The following is a 26,645-nucleotide window of genomic DNA, read 5'->3' as shown; positions in this document are numbered from 1 at the left end:
TCCGATGGTTTTTAATCTCTCTGGTCACCTTTTCTCACTTGCATAAAGATGATTACTAGTTTGAATATTTATAGATCTATTTTAGGATTACAAAATTCTCTTCTAAACATTTTTGTTCATATTTTTAAAAACTTAGTAAGAATACTGTTTACCATACTTCACTGAACTACAAATATTTCTAAAAACTATTTCCAAAACATTGTTCTTTGTCCTGTCTACGTTGACTTGGAAATATACCTTCAGTTAAAAAACACTTCGATTTTGCTTTTAACACATTTCAACACTGGGTGACAAAAATATTATTTAAAATTTATATAATTAAATATTTTTCTTTTCTGGGAAATTTAGAAATAAACTTTTGCTGAGGAGTCATGTTTTCTGTATTGAGCATCAAACGGAGCAAACACACATTTCAGATGGTAAGAGAAATGAGTAATGTGATGAACCTCAGGAAGTAGGTATTTTCTAGTCAGACTTAGAGTCTAAAATTTACCTGTGGAATCATTTTACTGGAAAGTTTTTAAAAGTGAGTTTAATTTTAGAAATGCAAACCAAGGGTATTCTGTATAAACCAATCTGCAATTTCAAAGAACGTCTAATTCTTTATTTCAAAATAAAGTTCTTTACATAAAATAGTGTGGTAATTGTAAGAGCACACCTTAGGATACAAACCCATCTAAGCATTTTCAAGTCTGTTTTGATCCAGAAAACATTTAAAATGGATTTTAAAATACATAAGATGTAACAAAATAAAAATAAATGAAAACCAGGTGTAAGCTAGGAAAGAAAGTTCAGCAAGGCCAGGAATAAGCTCAGAATTCAAATGCATCCATGAAAATCTTATGCATTTGTTAGAGGTGCGTGAAAACGTGACCCTAAGACCTCTAGCAGCCAGTGCAGAAGGAAATGCTATCAGTTACATGATTTGTAATCGGGGCCACTAGGTAAAAAGCACAAAACAGTTTCTCAAGAGGAGTAAAGACCAGAGAATTCCTCTTTGGGAGCTTCACACAGATGAAACATGTAATAACATCTTTGAAAAACAAGCTCCCTCTAAGTTCTAGAAAGCGTTTTCATAGGACAATGGCCTAACATCAATACGAAACGAGGAAGAGGTTTCACTGTGACATGGTCCAGGTAGACACCACGGTTTTTAGTCTGGTACAGGCTGAAGGCACTTTTTTTTTTCATCTTTGAGACAATTATGTATATTGTCTCTCTCATGCATAGGTTCTACGTAATTCCTGAATCTCTGACAGGTCTTGAAGTTTATGTATTCTGTGTTATCAGTTAAGTCTAGAGCCATAAAATTTAATAATAAGCCAATCTAGTATAAAAAGGAAACACATTTACAATAAACGAAAATTATAAAATACCTAAAAATATATTTAACAAGAAATATACAAGAAAAACTGTAAGATTTTAATGAGGTCTGAAGAAATGAAAACACACACCATTTTCCTTGATTGAAAACTCAGCAATATACTGGGGGAAAAAAGGTAAAGGAATTAAGAAGTGCAAATTGGCAGTTATGAAATAGTCACAGGGAGGTAAAGTACAGCATAGGGAATATAGTCAATAATATTGTAATAACTATGTATGGTGCCAGGTGGGTACTAGAACTAGTTGGGGGGACCACTTCGTAAATTACACAAATATCTAACCACTATATTGTACACCCGAAACTAATTTAAAATAATTTTAAATGTCAATTGTAATTCAAAAATAAATAAAAAGAAAAGGAAAACAAGGAAACTAAGCAATGTAAAGATTTCAGTGCTCCCCATATTAATATATACATTTAGTGTAATTTCATATAGAATCCCAACACCTTTTCTGGAACTTGACAAATTGTAAAATTTATCTGGAAGAATGAATGCATACGAATGCCAATAATATTTTGAAATAAAAAATAAAGAATAGGGCCCATCATATATCAGAACATATATTAAAAAGCAATAAAAAATAAATTAATATGGAATGGGCATAAAAATAGAAACATATTAAGTCCAGGTTTGGCTTTTCTGCACTGCGGGGATATGATAGTTTATTCAGTAGATGATAATGGGAGAATTATGGTCTTGACAAGGGGAGATCCTTTCTAATTATGACAAAATCTAGAAGCCATGGAAGAACTAAGTCAACAAGTTTGATGACATAAAATTTTTTAAATTCCCGTTCAGAAAAATACACCATAAGCAAAAATATTTCTGTTAAGCAAAATAAAATGTAAGCAAAATTATAGGCAAGTTGAAAAAATTTGCAGCATATGTATTAGACAATATGTTCATATCTTTAATAAACAAAGAGTTTCTATAAATCAATAAGAAAGATCATCCACTTGGAGAATACACAGACAAACAAAACAGTATTTTAATAGGACACCTATATAGCAGTAATAAATAATCCCCAGATCTCAATATTTTAAGATAGTCTTTTATCACATTACATGTCAAACACAGGCCAGTAGAGAAGACTCTGCTCCACACAGTCACTTAAGGACCCAGACTGACAGCAGCATTTCCATTTGTAGCTGCACTGTCTGAAATACATGACTTTCTCAGTCACTACAGTTGGCAGAGAAACTACTAAGGATCTCCTGCAGGAATCACACACTGGCCTGGAATAACATGTTATTTAGTCAGAACTAGATCCAGAAAATATGGAGTGTGTCTAGAACCAAGGAGATCTGAGTTAAAATCCAACTGTCCCTTAAAACCTGAGGAAACTGGCAACTGTTGTGGTTGTGAGGTTTCAAAATAATTTATATAAAGTAACTTGTTAGTTTGTCACAATCAAAAGCTACAGTTTCTCTTCTGGAGATCAAACCATTACATTAAAATTAATATCTAACTTTCAAAAATAGCAATTAATTAAATGGAGAAATAGACAGTTGAATAGAATCCTTTTCACAGGCTTCCACCCTTTGAGCAGGTATCATAAATGAGGATTCTAGTTTGCACTTTGAGTGAACACACGTCAGATTTCAAAAGTAGCATTTCCTTGTCAAAGAAGCAGCATTGTCATTCACGAAAAATGCTTTCCTAGAAACTCAAAATATAAAATAAAGTGGATACTAACATCTTTTTATTGACACAGAAGTCTTTAAATACTAACTTGTTTCTCAGTAAGATATCACGACAATAGTCTTCTCCCAAAGGCAGCAATCTGGAGAGAGACACAGGGGTTTCAGGACATGGTGCATTTTCTCTAAGAACCATTCATGGAAGAGCTGTAATCCGCACAGTGATGCTACTTGTTTGTTTTAACTTAGCCGAATATGAAGGGAAGGATAAACTGACTCTCTGAAAACTCTATGGAAAATATCACTGTTTTTGGTGTATCCCTAGAACAATGCAATGAGTATGAAATTAATTATTTAGAGTTTAGTATTTAAAAGTACTGCTCTTTATTTAAAATTACCTGAATACTATTATATAGATCACCAGCAAAAGCTTTGTTTAGGCTTATGCTTTTAAAGCCATGAATAGAATTATTTTAATAACGTAAGTGAATATGCCTTCAAAAGACAGCCATCAAAGAGTCAGATGTGACTATATTAATACAGTAAATTCAAATAGGGCTCTAGCAGAACTGACACAGTACGAGAGAGCCATTGGATCTGCCAACAAATAAGCCACAAGTCACAATTTTAAAAATAAAAAGAATTGTTGGAAAAAGTAAAAAAAAAAATTATTGTGATGATTTCACTTATAATTTCATTATTGAGAAGAATTATAATATAACAGTGGTAAAAAGCCCAGGTTTGGAGTCAGAGGTGAGATTAGGTTCTGCATCTACCTGTGTGACCTTGACAAAATCACCCAACTTCTCTGCCCCTCAGTTTACCCTTCTGGGAAATGGGAATAAACAACGACAGCTATTCACATGTTGTATTCTATATGGCCTGCCTTTGCTTAATCCTAGCTAGTAAGTGGCAAAGCTTTATCTTTGAAACCAATTTGTCCCCAGGGGCTATGGTCTCAATCTATGTGACTAATAAAGCTGCTGTAAGGATGAAATGACAGCTGTGTGTGTGTGTGCACAGGGGCAGGGAAAGTGAGTGTGTAATTGTGTGTGTGTGTGTAATTGTATGTGTGTGTGTCTGTGTGTCCATACCTCTGCCTTTAGCGTATTTGAGGGAATTTTTTATTCTTCATGTATCTGTCTCTTAGATCAGAGGTCAGCAAAAATGTTTTCCATAAAGGGGCAGATAGTTATATTTTAGGCTTGGCGGCCCACACGGTCTCTGCTGCAACCACTCAGCTCTGCTATTGTAGCACAAAAGCAGCCATGGATAATACTCAAATAATAAACTTTATTCAGTAAAACAGAGATGGGCCAGATTTGCTTGGGATGACGAGCGCTTTGAGGGTGGACATGGAAAGAGCTGTAATTTACTTAACCAAGTCCCTAGGCAACCTGGCTAAGCATTCAGAGGAGACTCTCGCTGGCATTTTGTTGTCTTTGCTTTCTCTAAGCTCTAAGATGGATCTGTTTGATGTCGATCAAAGGATACTAGAGAAGATCCCTTATTTTTCAATAAGGATGAGAACAGATTTGACTTATCTAAAAAAGAAAATAAATTTTTCTGTCTTCTAAAGTGTGAAGGGTCTGAGGTTTTCCCCTATTTATAACTTAGCTGCCACAGTTTCATGGTCATTGTCAGGAGACATGAGATTCCTGAGTCAGAGGCAGAGGACTTTCTGACTCAGGCACAGTGTGTTGGGTCAGTTTTCCTTGCTCCATAATTCAATGGGGGTGATGTGGACTGACCCAGATGGGAGCCTACACGTGCAGTGGGTTGTGCTCTAGGAGAGGAGCCCTGAGCTTAGAGAACCCAGTCTTTTATAATGGACGGTAAGCATGCCTGCCCTCTTCACCAGAGAGGAAACACTGTATCTTCCAAGACCATTTCCTAACTACCCTGAAAAGATAGTCCAGAACAAAGGGCCATCAGGAAGCCTCTGTTTGTAGGACATGCGGAAATAAGAGAGGCCCATGGAAATTGTCTCTCCAAAGCTGTATCAATTCTTACGGTATATAAAGCTTTACGGAATTTCTCATCTATAACATAGAAATCATTGATACACGATGATGTGAACTTGCTCTAGCCAGTAATTACATATACTTTTAAAAATATATATTTATATAAATTTTATAAGATTTTATATAAATATATAAAAATTATATATGTGTGTATAATCATTTAAGGAAGGCCACAGTAAATCAGCATAATGATTCATGAGGTCAATTTTCTTTCTTTGGTAGCACTAAAGGAATATTTGTGAGAAAGTATTGTAGTTATCCTCAATACCATCCTACTAATCTTTCGTCCACAAGTTCAAATCCAAATTCCTAGCAAGTTTCACCTTCTCCCTGAGCTTGTCCAGATGCCCTTTGCTCTCCTGGTGACCTTCTATAACACTGTCTTTGGCACTCATTTTGGCATGTTCTCATAAAGCTTACTGCCTAGCAATGCCGTTTTCATAACACACATATATATCATGTAGTGAGAGCATGCATGGTCCCTGGAGTCAAAGAGACTTGGGTTTGAGTCTCGCTTCTGCCATTCTTAACTCTGGGATGTTGAAAAAATTTCTTGATTTCCTTGTCTCTCATGTGGGGATGTAATAATAGTAGCCTCATAAAGTTTCTCTGAGGAATATTAAAAAACAATATTTTAACCTGTTTAGTATAGTGCCTAAAACATACTAAGCAGTCGGCGACCATTGGCTATTATGTTTTGATCTCTCCCAATGAGACAGAAAGATATTTCAGGTCAGGAATATACCTAGGGTAGCTCGAATGATATTTCTTGATTGTCTTTATGTCTCAAATTAACTGACCTTAAAGACGACCATTAGATTTTCATTAGTTTTCATTTTCATTTGGACACTTGCGAAAGTAGTTGTGTGGTAAATAAAGAGAATCACTCCCATCTCTTGCCCAGATGCATTTAAACTTTTGTAACAGGAAGTAAAAAGGCGGAAACGGATACCATCTTTGGAGCGTACGTCTGAGATCATTCCCACTGTGCACGAGCCCATTCCCCTGTCACCAACGGTGTCCACCCACAGGGTGTCCCCTGTGGTGGCTGCTTCATCACAAAAGGACAAAGCATGACTTCCATGGTTTAGTGATTTCATATTGCTGCTTGGTCCAGTTTGTCTGTGATGTTGCCTATTTTCCTTTTAAAGTGCTATTAATTTGTCCAGTTAAGACTACGTAGGTTCTTCTTACCTTGCTCACAATGCATAAGGCTCCATGATGGCTAAGATCTTTCCACCAATCAGAACCTGCAAAGGAACAGGCCCTTGTTTTTACAAGTCCTGGAAATCAGCCTCTGCTTTAAATGTACAGTTGATCCTTGAACAACACAGGGGCTCAGGTGCTGACCTGTTGTGTACTTGCAAATCCATATACAAGTTTAGACTCCCCCAAAACCTGACTACTAATAGTGTCCTGAAAAGCATTACTGATAACAGTTGATTAACACATATTTTGTCTATTATATGTATTACATACCGTATTCTTATAATGAAGTTCACCAGAGAAAAGAAAACATTAAGAAAATCATAAGGAAAAGAAAACACTTCACAGTATTTACTGGAAAAACATCAGCGCAAAAATGGACCCACGTAGTTCAAATCCATGTTGTTCAAGGTCAACTGTGTTTCAGTCACAAGGGTCAGTCTGACCTCAGAGTGATGAACCGAGAGCCATCCATTTCGTTTTCTCGTTCATAGGCACCAGCCCCCAAATCCTGCACAGTCCAACTCTGATTATCTTGAGAAAGTTCCAGTTTGTTTTACACAGGAGCAGCTGGCATACAAATGGAGTCAAGCACTTTTAAGTGGTCATTAATCATACCGATGAGAACAGCTGAAACAGTGTTCTCTCTAAGCACTTACATATCTGACGTACAAATCAAGCGATAGTCCAATTCGTTTATTTATAGGTTCCTTTCTTTGAAAAATCTGAGTTAGTGTCTATCTTTTCTTCTGATTTTATAGAGTTTACTTTTAGAAAAACTTTGAAAAACCCGGATGATTACATCTACGTCTGTATTATCTAGTCATTTCTCTGCTATCATGCATACACAATTTCCTGTGTGACATTTATTTAGCTTTCCAGAAAAAAAAAATTTCGTCTCGTTTTATTAATACAAATAAGAGAGACGGAGATAAATATACTGCTTCCTTAGACTCTTACAGAACAGAAACTTTGACTTGCAATTATTCACTCCTTTGAGAATTAGGATAGAGGAACAAAATTAACTGTTGAATGAGATGAGATTTTTCCCTATGCGGATGTTATTTTCCCTAGCTCATAAGACAATAGTAAAATAAAAAAAAACAAAAATAAAAAGGGAGCTAAGAATTGTCATAAACAGACTTCAGAGCCTCACTCAGAAGTAATGGTATGGAACCCGCCCTGGCTGGTTTAAAGGAGTAGCACGAAACTTATCAATAGTGAAGCTTCTCCATGCCGGGAGCCATGACTGCTAGAGACATAAACATAACGGATGAGTTAAAACCATTTGCAGGATAAACCAAATGCCGCCTCTCGTGCGTGTTCTGTGCAAAACTAGTGCCGTGAGCATCAGGATGGCCGGTCTGTCGCCCCTACGCCGTCACGGCCGGAGAACGTGCCGACGAGCACGAAATTCCACTGCTAGGAAATGAAGAAATGAGGAAGGCTTGGGAAGTCTCTTAATACCAACCGTCTGATTCTGTTTAGGCTTAGTTTCAGGGTCACCTTCACATTATTGGCATAATCCCGAAGGCCCGGGCTGGGCAGAGATGGCATCTGGCTGGGAAACTAGTCCAGAGCCTTGTCGTAAATCACCCCAGGATAGAAGCTAAATCTTGCTTCAGCCTGTCCCTGGCCGGGTTTCAGAGCCCTCGCAGAGGCCTGGGAGAGGACCCTTGGAGCGTGGCTTCCTCAAGAACATGTTCTATTATCATTTTCCATGTGCACTTGACATCTCTGTCGAAGAAACCAGGTAGAAAGGAAGTGAAACCCAAAGAGTTCAGCTATGAACTAGAGACTTCCAGAGAAGTCAGGGTGGATCTTTGGCAATGTCCCATGTCCAAGGTTAAGTGGATAAATAAGACACTAATCTAAGTAGAGGTTTGCAAGTATTGTTCTTCAAAGTATTAAAAACAATTGGAACCAAACTTTTTCTGATGAGTGTATTCATTTCTATAAAAAGACAAAAACTATATGAAATAAATTATCTGGGGAATTTGAGACTCATGTTGTACTCGGTGTCTTGGTTGCAAGATGCCATTGGCCTTAAAGTTTTGTTAAAGTTCTGTTCTTTGCTGACAGCGGGGTTCAGAACACACTACTTCGAAATAGGGCTACTTGGCATATTGAATATTTCTAGTTGAAGAAATTCGAGAAACGGCAGGTACAAGACAGCCTCTGACCCATCCTGTCTCCCCTGACGCAGGTCACGACACCCTCATGTGAGAGACGCTGTCCCTCTACCCAGAAGAAAGGGGTGTCCTTATCATCTAAAGACAGAGGGACCGCGAGAGAAATTTGAACCTCATCTCCTCTTTTCCTGTCCTGTTTTCCCACAACTTTCCACTCTTCATCCAACCTGGTCTAAACATGCTCAGGGGTCACCTTTCTTGGGAGGGAAGGGGGTGTTTTTTCATTTCTTCAAGAAGGCTCTCGCGTAACATAAAACTTGCATTAAATAGATTTCTATGCTTCTCTCTTGTTCATCTGAATTCTGTCAGTCCAATTGACAAGGCCCCAGCCAAAGGGCCTAGGTCGGTAATAAAAACATTTTCCTCCCTTTCGCCGAAGTAGAACTGACTTGAGTCATTTGGCCCATCTTCTTGTCACGCCATGGGGATACTGAATCACTAAAATCTTTGGGTCTTGAAAATATTTAGATGATGGACTTCCATTGGGCGCCGGTACCTGATGGCGTCATATTTTTATTCTTGGAACGTGGGTATGCGGTTTCCACGAGGAGTGATTGGTACCAGCGACAGAAACACTTATTCCCTGGTCTCCTAATCACAGATGCGAATTGTCAGCACATTATAATGAGCATAATGCCTGGAAAGGTGTTTCAGTCTAATGACTTTTTGAAACTTCTACACACAGATGTAAGTAAAATTTGGAACGACTGCATGTAAACAGAGGACGTGTGCCGTGGTCTTGCAGCGGAGGGCGTGGTTCACGCGCCGGCTCTGCCACTCACTGAATCAATAGTTTTAGGCCAGTGATGAACTCCCTGGCCCTCAGTTTTTCTGTGTTTGTTTTTTTGTTTTTGCCCACAAAATGGTAATGACAATAGCTCCCTTCTTGTAGAGTTGGGAGAATTAAATGGATGAACAGACATAACGCAGCTAAAACCTTGCCTGGCACCCGGGATGCACCCAGCGAATGCCAGCTCTCCTCAGCCCATTCCCGCCGAGGCCCCCTGACTCGGGTTCTCAGGCATAATCAACATTAAAAGGAACCTGAGGATAGAAACAATTTACAACCTCCTTCCATTCAGCCCTCAGGCATCGCCGAGGTGACACGACAGCCAATCTAACCACCTGACGGCCACACCGGAAACCCTCCTCTCTCTCCTCACCGCGGTTCGTAAGGGTGCGTTGGAGAGGACAGGTATGCTCTCCCACTTTTGCATGTGAAAACAGGACGAGAAAAATCTGCCCAAATCGTTTCTGACAGCCCTAGGAGTATGATAAAAGGCTTCTTTTTTCTTAAAAGAAAAATCACTGTTAATCTCTCAGTGTCAGGAGCTGGGGCTTTCTGTTGGGAAACACCTGGAGTCCCTGGCTTCCTCCCCCTCTCCCCACCCCCGCCCCGCAGAGGGAGGGCCTCAGGACAGAGCCCGTAATACTCAAGGACAAGGAAAAGGCCTAAAACGTCCATCTCGAGGACTGCATCCAGATAATGCTGGGCTCTGCAGGAATTCAGCACTGCAGAGAGCAGAGGGCCCTCGCGTCCTGCCGGAGACTCCCAGCGTGCCCCAGGCCAACCCTGTGGTGGGCGAAGCTGGTTTCCCAGCCCCCTTCCCCCCTCCCAGACCCTTTCCCCACCCCACACACACACACCCTCAGGGCTCATCAGAGCCTGCTCTCTGGGGGCCATCAATTACAAAGCCTTCCTTCTAGAAAGATGAACTCCTCAGCTGGAGGCTGTAAGAGCCACCTTCGAAGATAATCTGCATTTTAAAAGCATTCAAAACTTGAAGCCCAATAAACGACTCTTTAATTGTGAAATTTCAAGTATCAGTGAACATAGACAAAATGTATTTTTTTTAAAGAGAAATATGTTTGTTATAGACAATATAGAAAATATAGCAAAGAAGAAAGAAGTTTTCTATCACCCACAGAGTATTTGTGTTTTGATATGTTTCTTTCCAGTCTATTAATGTGGACATTTTTTTAAAACACTTAATGACTTACCGAATACATAGATTTTTGTCCCTGTCCCCAACACCGAACACATCTATTTATTGAGGAAGAACGGCTAGGGCAAGAGGGAGCTCTCTTGGCGTCCAGAAGTCCGGCTGCCTCTCCCCTGCCCTGGATTCACGCCGAGTCCCTCCCCTCGTTCATGGAAAGATCTAGCAGTAAGAAGCAAACTGTGAGAAAAGAACTGTGGCCACATGGCCTTTCCTATGCCCTCTTCCTGTGCTTTGAGTCACTGGCTTTCTCTCTAAAGCCTTGGCTTTGTGGAGTAGCAGCCACAACCTGTGACAAGCTGTGTGATAAATAGGATATTGATGGGCAATTACTTGACACCAAATAGCTCCATAAATCAACGTGCTAGAAGCTGGTACCACAGTCAAGGGCAGTGTTAAGCGAATGCAGGCCCCGAAGCCCTGAGAGGTGAGGATGGGGAGCAGGGGCGGCCTTCTGAGCTCCCGGCATGGGATAGGTTTCCTCCATGAGAGCAGACACCCCGCCCTTGTCATACTGCAGCGGGCGCACCCCAAAAAGAAGGCAGGAGGCCTGCCAGTGTCAGGGTTTGGGGAGCCTTGGGTGAGGTTCCAGCAGCCAAATGGCGTTGTTAGTCACCCTGCCCTTAATGCCTTCCTGTGACTACCAGCTCCATGATCATCTGACCTCCTCCAGAGTAGAGCTTTAAAAGGAATTAGTGTTTCAGAGTTCTAAAAGTAATGTTAAGGCGGGGTGGAGAGGGGAATTTTCAAATGGCCAACTTCTGCTTGCTTGTTTAATGTTTAACCAGAGTCCAGTTCTCGGAGATACATTGTGCAAAGATATGCTAATGTTAAGGGTGTAGTTATCCTGTGCAAAGATATGCTAATGGCTAACTCCTGCTTCTGTAAACCAGCTTGCTTGTTCTATGTAATTGTAGGCTTTATAAGCAACCTCCTCTGAAAGCTCGCGGCTGATTCTCTAGTGGGGAGAGTCAGTCGCAGGCTGGCTAATAAAGGCTCACAATTTATCTCAATTGGCTCCGTGGGTCTTAAATTTGATCGTGCCACAACAGCAATACATTCTTAGCGTAAAGAGTTTTTCAAATGTAGATAAACATATAGAGAAGCAACAGTCACCCACGGTCTCATGACGAGAGGTAACTAACCAGTTAACGTTTTGTGCCTTTACAGGCCTTACCCACAATCCTGGATGCTAAGGAGTGGTGGCACTTTTATCCTCTGCTCCCATCACCACCCACTCGGGGACAAAGCTCCCCGCAACCACCACCACCATCACCATCATCACCACCACCACGACCACCACCACCACCCCTGGGCCAATTCAACTTTGCTGGCTCAAAAGTCAGGGAGCTCAAATTTCAGGCAATATCTTTCTGGCCAAAAATGGCCCCAGAATCTTCTCACTGCTTTGAGGCCTAAAACACTAAATCCTTCCTGCTCAGCTTATTCAGATACTACAAGATGTGTCATCCCGACCTAGGAGGAAAAAAAGAAGAAAACAAAGGCCCTCTTTCCTCGACTCTATGGGAGTCACACTTAGACATAATAAATGAAGTGAGGTTGCTTGACTTAATAAAGGCTTCTCGTCTACGGCCATGCCACCCTGAACAACCCCGATCCCATTTGATCTTGGAAGCTAGGCAGTGTTGGGCCTGGTTAGTACTTGGATGGGAGACCACCTAGGAAGACCAGGTGCTGTAGGCATAAAAAAATAAAAAATAAGGGATTGTAAGCTGACAAGGTCCTTGCAATCTGTGAGGTCAACCAAGGGTTGCCTTGCCTAAAAAAAAAATTAAAAAAAAATAAAATAAAATAAAGGCTTCTAATAGTTATTTTGCAAATAATCACTGAGGCTTTTTAAAACATTCCTTTACAACAACATTTTAAATACATAAAAAGCAGGATTGCTCAACATGAACACTCCTGAGAGCTCCTCATCTTTCAGCCAACCCTGGACACAAACCGACACCGGACACAGGTATTTTTTCCTTGCTATGGGGATGGGATCTCATTTCTAATAAGGCTCCTTATCAATTATCGCCTAGATGGAATTCACCCTCTGTGCTCGTAATCACAGGAGCATGGCTAAATGAAAAACACCCGCTTTTGGGGGCGGGGTGCTAACAAAATCAATCCCTCGGCAGGGGGGTGAAAGCTTGTCACCGCTCCTGCGCTGAAATGCACACTTGCATGCTAATTACCCAGAAAGTTCCTCCAGCTCACAGAGGTGAGACAGAAATGCTTGGTCCGAATTCGAGGAGCCTGGTGATTTGCTGCTGCCCGAGCGGTAGAACAGGAACTGAGAACGGTTGAGGCGGAAGCGATCGGAATACAATTTATTTTTAAAGTCATCTCTCAAATGCACTTTCGCCGAGTCAGTCATGTCCAGATTAAGCAGGCATGGGTGTCTGGGTGTCATTTACGAATTAGGGAGGGCTTTTCACTCAGGTTCCGGAGTCTTTGCGCCTGAACACAGACAGAAAAGACAAACCTCAAGACAATTTCAAAGAACCCCTTGATCACGGCTCCAAAAGTTCTGTCCGATGACTGAAAATGCATTGTTTTCTAGTAGGGCTATAATCGAAAAAAATTATTTTCTGACGGAGTGAAATAACACTACGTCTATTCAGCAAAGTCAGTCTGTGAATACAATTTGAAAACTGCTTTCTTCCATTGAAAACAAGGCAAAGATGAGAAACCTACTTTTACTCATGCGTATCAACAGAAAGCAAAAAGCTCTTTGGCTTTCTTAACTTTATCTATTTTCGATGGTGAGTGGGCAACATTGTTTTTCCCTTTTCCCCTTTTTCGGAAGATAGCGTTTCTTTTATTGGGCCACTTTTCTGTGTTCCTCCCGGAAGGCTTTGCAAATCTGCGAAAACCAATCGGAGGTGGATTTTCCCATTTGTTTCTTAGACTTCAGTGGCGTTTTATGCTCTTCTTTTTCCATTCGCGCCAACTTTCTTCTCTTCTAAATGTTCTCTCTCACACCTGTGGTCCCAGTGTGGTTCTGTGCATACCGGAGCCATGTTCCATGCTAGGCCGAAACTCTGGGAAGGCAGAGCCAGGGTACCAGCCTGTCATCCTCGCCGAGTCTAAACCAGCCCTTCCCAAGTCTCTGCGGCCGGAGGCCTGGATTGGGGGCACCGACATCTCCACTCTGCCTATTTCTGCCTCAGATTCGTTCTCTTAGGTTCCAACCCTGCAACTCTATCCCGGCCCTGTGATCAAGCTTTGCCAGCTGAGGGGTGTCACTGTATGTTATCAAAAAGGAACCGAGACTGACATTACAGCCCCACTTCTGCTCTTTGTCCCTTCCCATGGTCATTGTTCTACCTAGAACCTGGCACTGGTTCCCTGGTTGTGCGTTTCATAATGGGCATTATGTCACGGGCGGATGCGAGGCGTGGCTCGCGAGATAACTGGTGGACCCGTCGGAACTTGGTCCAGTCGCTCCCTTTGACGAGATGAGTAACTAGTCATATGCCATTTGGAAGCATGAAGAGAAAGCTGCCTCGCATCTCCCCGCCCCAGCCCCCGCCTTCCCCTCCTCTCCCCGCACGCTCTCATCACTCAACTCACCTTCCATCCCTGGCTCCTCGTCCTTCTGTCCCTCAGCTCACGCCCCAGCGCCACTCCCCTCGTTCAGCTTTCTGCCAGCCCAGTTTCCCTTCTCTGGTTGGTACCAACCCCTCCCACAACCCTCCCTTAAAGATCTCCCTGACGGGCTCTTCCTCCGTTCCCCCTAGTCACCCTGTTCAGGGTGCTCCGCCTTCCCGTCACCCCTCTACCTACATCCCTAAGCCTCCTCCGAGGTCCCCTTTCTAGTCCTTTGGATGCCGGCCCTTGCCAACACCCCAGCCATCCCAACCAGACCTGATGATTCACAAATATCATCCCGGAGAGATGGTTTCCCCACTACTGGGACGGTCTGGTGCGGTTCGGAATTTCCGGGACTGCGGATTGCCAGGAACCTGACCTGGTGAACAGAGGAAATTGGTGATGATAGAACGACCAGCATTCGTTCAGCTTGGAGGCCGCCAGAGACACCTTTAACACGTTCCTTTTTCTACAGACTCCGACTCTTTCCTCTCCTGCCTGGTCAGCCGGCCTGCAGAGGCCCGGATTGTAACTTGCTGCTCCCTGGAACTTGGCCTGTGGCCACAGAGCAAACGGCAAGACCGGTCACAGAGAAGACAGAGAAGAGTGAAGAGTGGAAAGCGTGTAATCCAGCCTCCAGGAGGATGAACACGAGAAGCCTTCGAGGATTTTATCGTGCCGTGTCTGCAGGGCACAGTTCACACAATCGCCAGAAAGCCCATGTCTCGGCTCGATAACCGGGAGCAACCTGCAGATGACAGGTTGCGTGTTCTGATTCGCCATGCTGCCCAGGGACCACGGATAAAACACCCAGAGAAACTGGATGGAGCTCAGATCCCTTGTCCGTCTGGATATTTTGTGGGGGCTGTGAAGATGGAGACACTGCTCATCGGCTGTCTGGAAAGTTCCTTCATTGCCTTGAAGGCGCCAGGATCGTGCACACCCTGTATCTCCACATGTCCCGCTCCTTTAAGGGACCTCGGCTCCCAACTCCCCAACAGGGACCTGACCGCCTCGTGCATTAGTACAACTCCAGTCTGAGGTTTGTGGTTCTGCTGCAGGGGTACTGCAAGCAGATGGGAATACGTGACCCAAGTAAAGGCCTGGATCCCATGGGTGCAAAGTGTGCATGCGGAATTGGTGCATCTTTGACCAGAAGGCTCACCACACCGTGACAGGAAGGACAAGTGTGGCTGCCTTGGCCAGTGCTGCCCTGCTCAAACCCTCCTGGACCTTGCTGATAACTGACTGTGTGGCTCTCAGGTCAGTCATCACTATGAAGTTGCAAAGGGACTGCAAATACGCCATGCCTATTCACCGTTATAGACTGGGGACAATGCCATCAGATGGTGCTGGTGGCATAGTAAGAAAGTAAGTATACCCCCAAACCATTATATCTGGGCGTTTTGCAAACACAAAAGTCAACCCAGAAGGCGATGACCCCAGGTTGAACCACTTCAGGGTCTACAAAGACATCACTTGGTATAGGGCTAAAACGCGGAGCTTGGGAGAAGCAGTGGTCTCAACCCGTCTTTAATGCCCAAAGGATGTGCTGCCAAGATCAAAAAGGTTACTTTAAAGCCAAAATATATATATAATAAAATAAATAAAAATAACTAAAAGAGTTGATTAGGGCCCAAGAAAACATGTTCACCTTTTTCACCTGCTCTATAGACGGTATTGTTGAACTTCCAGAACCAAAGATCGTAAACATGCATCGTAACGAGGGCAGGGTATAGAAGCCAGCAGTGTAGACAACGCAATATGTATCTACACAGTGATATTTACTTAGTACATTCTGAATACTAGTCAATAACACGAAAGGTTATTAAAACTTTTTTCCTGTGCAAAAGGATGGATCTGTGAGCAACATGAGAAACGTTCTAGCAGTTACGTTTTCAGAGGGAACATTGTGTCATAGCAGGTATTTTTTACGGAAGCATAGGCTTCAGCCTAGTCCAAGTGGTTGACTCAGATGTGGTTTCACTCCATATCATATAATCCAAGATTCCAAGCTTCCCTGCAAATGTGAGTGCCCACCAAGTGGGGGATCTGAGGACTGTGCCTCATGAACCAAAGTAGAATGTACCCTTCCACCACTCCCCTCTCCTCTCCTCCATCGTTTATTTGTAAAACAACGATTAAGAACTAATTATCCAATAGTTAATTACTAAAAATTCACCTAACAAGGGTTAGACAATCCTAGAAAATAGGCTGTTTCCCCTCACCAATAAAGATGCTTTCCTTGGACCTTGGCCTTGGCCCGCCTGGTCTAGTTGTAGCAAAAACCCTAAGTTTAGTGAGAATCTCTTCCACTGCTGGTATCTAATTACCCTTAAAACTGGATCAAATTCCTTATCCTCTGTCTTTGATTTCAGGTCACTCCAGCCCGTTAAGTGGGTTTAACAAGGATGTCCTACCCTCAATGTCTTCCTTTAATGATTTTCTATCCATCGACCCCCTCGCTCTGCTCCTTAGCTAAAAATCCCCGGCTGCCTTTACAGTATCTTACAGTATTTGGAGTTAAGCCCAATCTCTCTCCCCTATTGCAATAGTCCTGAATAAATTTCCATTCCCATTTTAACAAATGTCAGAATGTTTTTTTTCCTAGCACTACCCAAATAATCTACCACTTCAAAGCTTATTTAGAGCTCACTGAGCTATGTGAATTATCCATCGATATTTCGTTTTCTCTTTTTCAGAAAAAACTTTATTATCTTCCTTATTGCACATGTAAGATTGTCAAAGATGGAAATGATGAGTCATAATACGTTTAAAGCAACCAGAGGATCTCAGAGAAAATGAATGTTTTAAATTTAAGGTTAATAAAACGAAAGTTGTCGTCTGGTTAGATTCAATAATATGATAACGGTAGAGTTTTAGAGGTTGAAGAATTCCTAGAGGCTACCTTGTTCAAACTTCTTATTTTATAGCAGGGAAAACTGAGGCCCAGGGAAGCAGAGTGATTTGCCCAAGGTTTTTAATAAGTTACTGGCGCTGCTGATTCTGAGTACAGGAGAAGTTGTCTTTCCGCTTCATCGGGAGCTGTGAAACTGAACCAACTAGTTCCTCAAAAGCGAAGAAAGTGTCTTCTTTTTTTGTGGACTCCACCAGAGCTTGTGCCCTTCCCCTGATCCCTCCCTCAGGAACCAGCACAGTCCTGGGTGCCATCAAAGTGTCTAATACATCCTGGGTGAAGAAGTGAGTGCTGGGGTCAAGTGCAAGGGTCGGGTTCTCCTCAGAGCACTAAAGGGGCCCAGTTTTTCACCTGTGAAGTGAAAGGGCTGGATCAGAGAGCACACACTCCCACAAGTGCTTTCCGGTTTACTAAGCACTGTCCCGTTGGGATCCACGTGATGGTTACAGAGACTTGGGAAATAGAGCAGGTGCCTCTCATCCCCATCCACATCTAAGAGAAGTGAGTCGCTCAGAGAGATTGTCACCTGTCCTGTGTTTGCATAACTACTGGGTGCCAGGATCATGACAGGAATCTAGAGACAGCCCCTGACTCCAAACCATTTGCTCCTTCCTCGATTCCATGCTGCTGCCACGCCAGATGACTTCTAAGGTCTTCCACAGTCAGAAACAGAAAATGGAAGAGGCTGAGGGACAGGAGAGAAAGAGAGGAAGAAAAGCAAGTCAAATCTACAGCTTCGTACGCATGCATAACTTTCTATATCTCCTTACTAAGATGATTCATGATAAACCTCTTTATTTCATCACTAGCACAGTTGAAAAGAAGATAATTTATAGTGATCATAGTTAGACTCGTAGTATTGTGTGGAATGATCCAGAAATCATGACAGACTACTGGCCTCGAATAACAAACCCAGTGGCTGGCACCCTCTCCTGGGCAGAATCACTTGGGAAGTGTCTCGTCTTGGAGACTAGCTCCTCCTCCTTTCAGCCTCATAGGAATTCTCCACTAGTGCAGCCAAATCAGAAACAGCCTGAGATGAGGGACCATTCTTAACACAAGGAGAAAGCAATTCCTCTCTGCTTGCAGAGTGTATAGCATGAACCACGCAGCATAGGGCGACTCTTAAATTGCTTATATTTTTCCTTTCTATGATGCTGTTGTAAATTAGCCTTTTTTTTTTTTTTGCATTTGTAATTAGAAGCTAGAACAAATGGGGAGGCTATCGCTCAGGGAGATACATTTGTAGGTGTGCAGTCACTTGCTCAGTATCTCCTTGCTGTAAGTCACTCAAACGCCTCCCAGGAAGCTAAAGCATCAGGACCTAGGCCTCACCCATCCCCATGACCTTCTTTCCCATTTGGGGAGACTCGTGCTTGCCGATTAGAACTCCTTCCCAATTCCCGAGGGGGAGCCTTATAAGTAGATGCTACATTTCTTGCAAGTCCCTTCTGCCCTCAACTTTATTTGGAAAAAAATCCCAAGAACTCTGTCCATCACACATGAACCATGGGCATGCGTATCCAAGTCATTAGCACTTTCAACAAGAGCCGGTCATAAGTCTAGAAGCACACTGCACAGAGAAGTAAGGATCGCTGGTCATCCACATTTCATTTTGCCTGAAAAACAAATTTCCAGGGATGTAATAGCAAATGGATCCTGAGTACTGAGCATAGTGTCTGCCACAGGAAGGTGATTATGAATACTTAGGGATAGAATGGATGCTCGGCTGACAAGATAAAATGAGTAGGAGCCAAAAGGTAATTGCGTTGTACGAGGTTCTTCCTGGAAAACCTGGTTAGCCCAGGATTCTTCCAGTTTCGGCCGAGCCTGTGGGCCTGAGAGCTGCCCGCTGAGCTGGGACCCTGGCAGGGGCACACTGTCCTGGAACGGCGCCGGCTCCCGCTGTCCCCAGCTGGGCTGGACAACGAAGCATCTCTCTGCTTTCCCAGGGTATCACCTCTGCTCTGCGGGCATGTCCAGCTGCAGCCAAGAAATCGGAAGGCCTCGGAAAATAAAAAGTAAACTTTCCGAAAGGCTCAGCTTCTTTCCCAGCCCCACAGGAAGCGGTTTACGTGTCGGGTATTGAATAGCAGTTTGGGCCCAGTTAACACATTCCCTCCCACCACAAATCACCCCGTTGCATTCTCGGATGACATTGGCCAAATAAACTCTGGGATTGCAAGGGGCCGCCTTTCGCTGAAATGCAAAACGAAGGTGGAGAAACGGGATACGGGACGTGGGCCTGAGAATCAGGAACTGATCCGAAATCCACTCGGAGTCCCGCTTCTGTTCTCCGTGCCGTGACAATACAATTTTGGTTACACGGCATATGGGTGATACCACATGGCCCTCCCTTACAGTCGCCCTCGTCCAACTCAACCAGCTCATGAGGAGCTGCTGACAGCCAACAGCTGAAGAAAGACGTTTTCACTGGTAGTGGCGAGCAGATGTTTGTGTGCTGAAGTCTCAGACGGGTTATGGCATTTTAGGCTCTCTTTGCAAACTAAAACTGAACATTTGTTACCACTTGAGGAAAACAGAGAAATGATATTTTACAAAATGAGGCTCTAAGGAAGAATAAACCCCTCTCAGGAAATGGTTTAAACTGCTTAAGAGCACGTGCCACAATGCCCAGAGAAGCAAGGAAACGACTCAGTAATGCCGCTGTCATGTGATATTTCTTTTTGGGGGAGACCCAGCTGGAAGCGGCAGATTGCCTCCCACCCAACCTCTCCCCAAGATGGCATCTGGGTGGCCATAGGTCTGCAGCGCCACTGGGCCTTGTGAGGAGACCACTAATGGACAACTGTGTGCATCTATCTGGCCTTTCTTTTAAGGAGGGAGGGAATATTACGCAGGTACCATGGCCCTGGACATCTGTCTCCGGCCACCAACTTAGTATGTTCTCCGGCTTCTCTGCTCGAGCCCCAGGCTCTGTCAGTCCATTGACCCCTTCGGTCTCTCTCGCTGGAGCATGCAATGAATTCTAGATCTCCCCCACCCGCTTCCCCTACCCCCACACTCTATAAAGACAGAGGAGAGCTGGGCAGGAGCACCACGTGCTACGGCCCCCCAGACATCTTCCTCTGCCAGGCATGGTGCTGAGCAAAATACAGGTGTTTCCTGGAGGTTCATAGCCTCCTGCATGTTGTACCTAGGAAAATGGGCCGCTGGTTCCTGATGTCCTCAGGATTTCCAAAATCTGCCGGATGCTTCTCGCCCTTCCAACCCGTGATAGTCGAGAGCACAGAGAGAGTAGGAAGCTTGGCATTTGCCCTCCCTATCTGACTACTTCTCCAACTTCTCGCATTCTACTAGTGGAGAGAATAGACTTTTCTTTTATTATTGTATCTGCCACCTTTACTCTGGTCTCATGATGGGCCCATATATTGGTTAGCTACTGCTGTGTAACAAACAACTGTAATTTCTTAGTGGCATAGCGCTTGCGAGCCTTTATTTCATTCACGTGTTTGTGGGGACACTGGACGTTGGCTGACTGAGGCTTCACTGGGGCGGCTCTGCTCTACGTGTGTCTCATCCTCCTTCTCGGACCAAAGGGCCTGCCCGAGCCATGTCCTTCTCACGGAAATGGCCTAATCGGAGAAGAACAAGCGAAAACGCACAAGGCTTCTCCAGACCTACGTTCAGAACTTGACACTTTCACCTGCATCTCATTCAGGTCGACGTAAGTCACGTGGCCAACCACAGGGTCAAAGTTTTGGGAAGCACACTCCACTCCTTGGGTGGGAGAAACTGCAAAGTCACAGGGCAAAAGGAGTGAGTTCAGAGAGGGAGAAAGATCTGATGACAATGATACGATCTACCAGAGTGGTGCAGCAAGAGAAACCAGCTTGCTCGCAGTGGAATGCGGTTGGGGAATTCTCTCAAAAATATTAGAGCCATTACATTCGTCTAGACCCCAGAGTCGAAAATGCACGGCTGCTTGACCTAGCAGGTAGATGAAGTGATCCTTGGGGAACATGTTTACCCTTTCCCCTTATTCCAGGTGAAAAACAAGAATCTTCACCAGCCTGCCAAGCTGGACAGATTGTTTAAGAAAAGTACTCCACTCCCCAGCATTTTTGGCCCATGTTAAATGATCGCAAAGAGAAGACAGCTTCCCTCCAGTGGGCCCTCCTGGCCTCTGCCTCCCGTATCCCACCCTTAGAGGATTTCCTGCCCCCAGATTGTGCAGGAGCCTGCTCATAAAGCTGCAGGCCAGACCGAGCTCCACTAGCTGGTCCTTTTAATGGCCCTGCAGTGACAATCAAGTGACAACTCCTTCCTTTACACAGAGGCACATATTATATTCTCACCTACATATAATTAATTAATAATAGGAGGAATACTGATTTTTTTTCCTCCCCAACCTGAGGATCCACAACACCTAGGCCTTCAACTCTTGGAATGGGATGAAAACCTCAAAGAATAATACTCAGAATAGACATCATGCTCTTCTGAGATTGAACACTGGTCCAGAATGGGTCTTATCTCTGTCTCCAGAATTACCTGGTTATTAAAGACTAAACATACCAACATACTACAGGTATTAAAGCCAAAGGGAGCACATGACGAAATGGGGATTCAAAGAGTCCCAGGAATCCTTTTAGATGATAACAACACTAATACTTTGAGTATTTACATTCCAGGTACTGTTCTAATCCATTTGCATGCATTACTCACTTAACTATCTCTATAATCCTTTGAATCTACCATTATTATCTCCCCTTTAGAGATGAAACTTGAGGCTAGGAAGTTAGATAACTTGCCCAAGCCCAGGGTCTCTTAGATAATGAATGCTGGGGTCCTAATTTCAACCCGTATATCTAGAAATATGTGGTCAAGAGCCTCTCACGTTCTCCTCCAGGGGAAGAGATAAAGTCATGGAGGTTGCAGGTTGACACAGGTGCCTGGGAGGACCCTGAGAAGACCCAGGCCCACACGGTGGCTAAGATCATCTAGACCAGAGAGACATCCTGGTCTCCTAATTAAGCGCAAACCTGGCTTTTCCCTGTCTCCGGCCCCTCCCCATCCCCCTGTCCCCCCTCCCCACACCATATGGTCCACAAAAACACCATACCCCAATGTCTCCGGGGCACCCCAGCCTTACAAAAAGCAGCTTCCTTCGCTTTCATCTTTTCCTCCCTTCCTCCTTCCTTTTACCAGTTTTCTCAACCTCTTACTTCTTCCTTGATCCCTCACCCCGCCCCCACTCCCATCTGGGGACTGGCAGTGCTCTTCGCTGTCAAACTCATTAATAGACAGGTGAAGGCCTTCCAGGAACAGTTCCAGAACCTCCCCAATTAGAGGGCTCCCAACCCCAGAGCTGGCCGCCTGCCCAGTCTCTGCTGAGAGGCGGACGATTCTGAGGTGCTGGGCGCCCCCTAGTGGGTCCTTCGCTTTGCCAAATCCCACAGACACAATAACCTTTCTATCTATCTACAGGGGAAGATGCCTTCAGTTAGGAGGAAAAAAAAGGTTGGCGAAATAATGGTTCTGTTCTAATAATACAACAAAACCACAGAAACTTTCTCCGCTCTCTCACTTCCTAAAATAGTTCTCTAAGAAGGTAGGCAGAGTCAAAAGAAGGCCGTGAAGCAAAGAGCTACTGCGCATGACGGCAATGTCCCATCTGTCTAGAGCATCCAGTGAGATTCCCCAACACAAACGCAGGGCGAAACAGACTGTGGAGTAAATAGTGATGCAGAGACGTGACTGGAAAAAGCAAAGGGCAGGAGAGATGTGGACCCGCCGACAGCCGTGTCTCCAGCCGGCTGTGGCGCTGTGAGCCTGTTGGATTATACTCGAACACAAGTTCCAATACATGTACGTTTAAAAGCAGCAAAAGTAAGTTCAAGAGCATTCGGAGTGCTCTTGGGGGGATGGGTGAGCAAAACAGTCAGTATTTGCGTCACGTGTTTCTTCTTTACAGTCATCCTCCCCAGGCAAGAGAGCTACGAACCCTAAACATGGGAAGAAAATTTCTCTGTTTTGAGCATAACGCCCTCCTTGTGAAGACGCATAGTGTGCCAGGCTATACAGCTGCCTTCAGACACCCTGAAGGAGTCCTACCCGCAGATTCTGGCTCCCTCCTCCTCATTCTCTTTAAATAGCAGATTGTTCCAAATGAAAATCTCCCCTGAACGGTTGACCTGGGATGAAAGCAGATTGCTTTAACTCGTAACTTTGAAAGTCAGGTCGGCGTAACCTAGAACTCTGGGAAATCTTAAAAGCTTGCGTATGGCCAAAGTAATACGTTCCTGTATCAATCATTCATGGAATCCTGTGCAAATGCAGTTTTTAACAGATGTTAGTGCGTGCATGAGCTGGAAGGGCATCTCTGTTAATCACTGTCTGCTTGTTCTGGGGACAGGGGAGACCTCACTTCTACTACAGGCTCAAGTTCAGGGTAGGTTAGGAATAATATTTCCATTTAGATATTTTTAAGGGAACATTAGTAGAGGCTTAAAATTTCCTGACAAATGGCAGGACTTAACTGTGTGACCGGTGTGACTCTTTTAATGGCTTCACACGGGCAGTAATTATTACTCATTGGTCTCATTTGATACACGCTAATTCCAACCTTGTTCAGATCAATTTGATTTGAGGTCTCTGTGTCTCATAGTGACAAGACGGATACTAAGGGGAATGGTGACACTTTCTAAGAATGACGATTCCCACACATGTCCCAAAGGAAGAACAGGTCGTCGCTGGGACAAGGTGGTGACGGCTGCTCCAGGCACAGAGAGAAACTGAGGGCGGGCAGGGGCTGAACATCCTGGCACCATATTTTCTCTTGGCGGTTGCCCATCTCATTAACAGAAGGAAGCTCAAGGAGAGAGAAAGACTCTCCTGGTCAGGTTGGGTCTACACGGCCTTGTGGCTATTCCTTGACGATAACTCCCAGAAAGATTTATTAAGAATGCCTGTGCCAGCACTTATTTTTATATAAAGTTTTTGTCACAGTTATATAGGAATCATTGTAAAATTCAGACATAGACATATATTTAAAATGAGAGCAACGATGACTGTTTAAAGAACATGGAAAAATTGAAAAAAGACAGAGATTAGGTGATTTGGGGGCAAAAATGTTTCTGTCTGCAGTATTGAGTTTACTGCCGTTGAAGAAATAGTATGCCCTACAAGGTCTGGTTACTTGTGTCCCATGTGCCCTTGGCCATAGTTGGGTTATCAGCTGTGGGCTGTGGCCAGATTCAGGCAACTCTGCAGAAGGTCGGTTATTCACCACCCACTTCGTTGACATCATCGTCTAATTGTAAACACCATTAACTAAGGCCAAGGAGTTAGTCGTGCCTCCCAAATAACAAGCCACTTTAAAAGAAAAGTAATTTTTCATGTTCCATCTATTAACCTGGATGTACTCTGGTACAGAAAGCTAAAGTGTGTTCAGACAAGACCACTGTCCTCACACTAGGCTGACGGAGTAGTGGCCGTCCGCCAGAATTGCCTGCATTCCGGTGATGGCTGGGCATCACTCTCAGAGTTCCCGATTCAATAGATCTATGGCGAAACCTGAGCATATGCATCTGTGACATGTTCCCATGTCACATGTCCCATGACTCTGCTGACTGCGGCCACACTTGGAGAACCACAGACCTAGAATCTGAAAACATTGCCCACTTAGGCAAGCCAGAGTCTGTCTGTCTGTCTTTCTTTCTTTCTTTCTTTCTTTCTTTCTTTCTTTCTTTCTTTCTTTCTTTCTTTCTTTCTTTCACAATATTTGCGTACCAATAAACATAGCAGACACTATTCACTCCTAGAAAGTTAACTCCCACCTTGACTTATAACTCTAAATTAAAGTTTTGAGAATCTTTAAATTAAAGTCACTTCATTACTAACCCATGGAATTCCCGTTTTAGTTTTCCTCGTGTCCTGGAGAGATTATCGCTAGAAACCAGGAAGACACTAAATTCAGAAACGGGTCACCTTCCAATGGACCACACTGAGGGGATCTGAGCCAAATAAAGGCACGCTCAACTACTTTTTCTCTCGTTCTGTGCACTGAATACATTCAAAGTCAGTGGAATCTCTGAGACATCTGGGACAGAGAAAAAAAAGTAAAGGGTTATAATCTAAATGCAACAATTGAAAAGCAAGGAAAGGGATTCGGAAGCACGTGATAGCTTTATTACGCTGAATTGCCCATTTTAGCACAGGATATTTAAATGGAAAAGAGATAGCAAACTCTCCCTATGGCTGTATCAGAACGACTCTCCATCCCCTCACTAGCCCCGGTGCCGCAGATCTGAAGACCGATGTTACAGATGGTTAATGTGTAATTATATGCTCAGGGTGCCGCTTGAGCCGAGCCCTTTGTGTCAGGAGGGTGCCCTCAACCGTGAGCTCTGCGGTCAGGGTCCTTGACACCCTCAGCAAAGAGCTGGGCCCCATCCATGTTCATTCAATGATTACTTTCCACTGTCACAGTTAACGATGGTGACCATACACCAAAGACCACCTCTGTAACTGCCTAGGTAGGACTCAATGATTGGCTTATTTAAAAAAATGATAAAGAATGTGGTTCCATAGTGTAGCGGTTAGCACGTCTGCTTTACACACAAAAGGTCCTTGGTTTGTGCCCCAGTGGAACCACCATCCATGGTCTACAGCCATGCCACCCCGAATTAGCCTGATGTCTGATCTTGGAAGCTAAGCAGGGTTGGGCCTGGTTAGTACTTGGATGGGAGATCACCTAGGAAGACCAGGTGCTGTAGGCATTAAAAAAAAAAAAATGATAGAATGAGCACATCTGATTTAGCTGTACACGTAAGTTCTAGTGTCTGTTAAAATGGTGTCATACTATTTCACAGCTAAATTTTCTGTCGTGCAGCATATTTAATCACATCATGTTCTTATACATGCTGATGAGATTGGGTTTTTGGATAGTAATGGCCAGGTTTTCCTTGATTCTCCAGACTGTGTATAGCATAGTCTAATGGGATTGTAAAGTTCAAAGTCTTGGCTCTTCAGCACTGAGAGGAGGAAGGGACAAAGGCAATCTTAGGATTCTGGGAAGGAATAAACGGAGCTCTCAGCTGGGCGTGAGAAGCCACAGATGAAACGTCTCTGCACAGTCGGGGTGCTCCTTCACTTCACGGGGTGATTCTTTGGAAAACACAGACTTACACCTCTCCCCACCGGGAATTTCCTCAGTGTTGAAGAGAACTCTGCTTCCCGTCTGAACCCAAAGAACCCGAGCTCATCCCTCAGCATCTACAGCAGCATGGTGCTCACAGCACTTGATAAAATGCAGTTGTTAAAATGAAATGTTGCCAGGAACTGATGCTTGAACGCTTCGCAACATCACTATGTTTGTTAAAAGATGAATCGTTAGATGTTATTTTGTAGGACTCAGGGTGATAGTTCTTCCTTCAGAGACTTAAAGCTGTCAAATGTCACATGTTAACTTTTTTTGTTTATGCATTTTTATCCCACCTTGTTCAACACATAATTTGAAGAGGCTTATAAATATGCATGCTAGTTAATAAGAAAATATGAATAGAAAGTCAGGGTGAATGGGTGGACTGGGATATGTCCAGAACATCTTATGCAATTTCCTAACGTGGAGATTAAGGCAGAAATTTGTCCTTGGGCTTTTCAACAGCCAAAGACAAATCAGAGAAATGAAAAATTCATACTGGCTATGAAAAGAAAACA

General features: G+C 43.7%; 2 pseudogenes; both read left to right on the top strand.

Annotated features, from left to right (window-relative positions):
• Window positions 1-12,032: 12,032 nt before the first annotated feature.
• LOC118608724 lies at window positions 12,033-12,151 on the top strand (annotated as a pseudogene).
• A 13,438-nt stretch (window positions 12,152-25,589) lies between these two features.
• Window positions 25,590-25,705, top strand: LOC118609163 (annotated as a pseudogene).
• The last annotated feature ends 940 nt before the right edge of the window (window positions 25,706-26,645 follow it).

This window comes from Rousettus aegyptiacus, unplaced genomic scaffold, assembly GCF_014176215.1.
Source record: "Rousettus aegyptiacus isolate mRouAeg1 unplaced genomic scaffold, mRouAeg1.p scaffold_m13_p_10, whole genome shotgun sequence".
Taxonomy (NCBI): domain Eukaryota; kingdom Metazoa; phylum Chordata; class Mammalia; order Chiroptera; family Pteropodidae; genus Rousettus; species Rousettus aegyptiacus.
Note: the sequence above shows the minus strand (reverse complement) of the source record. Positions and strands in the feature narration are given on the sequence as shown.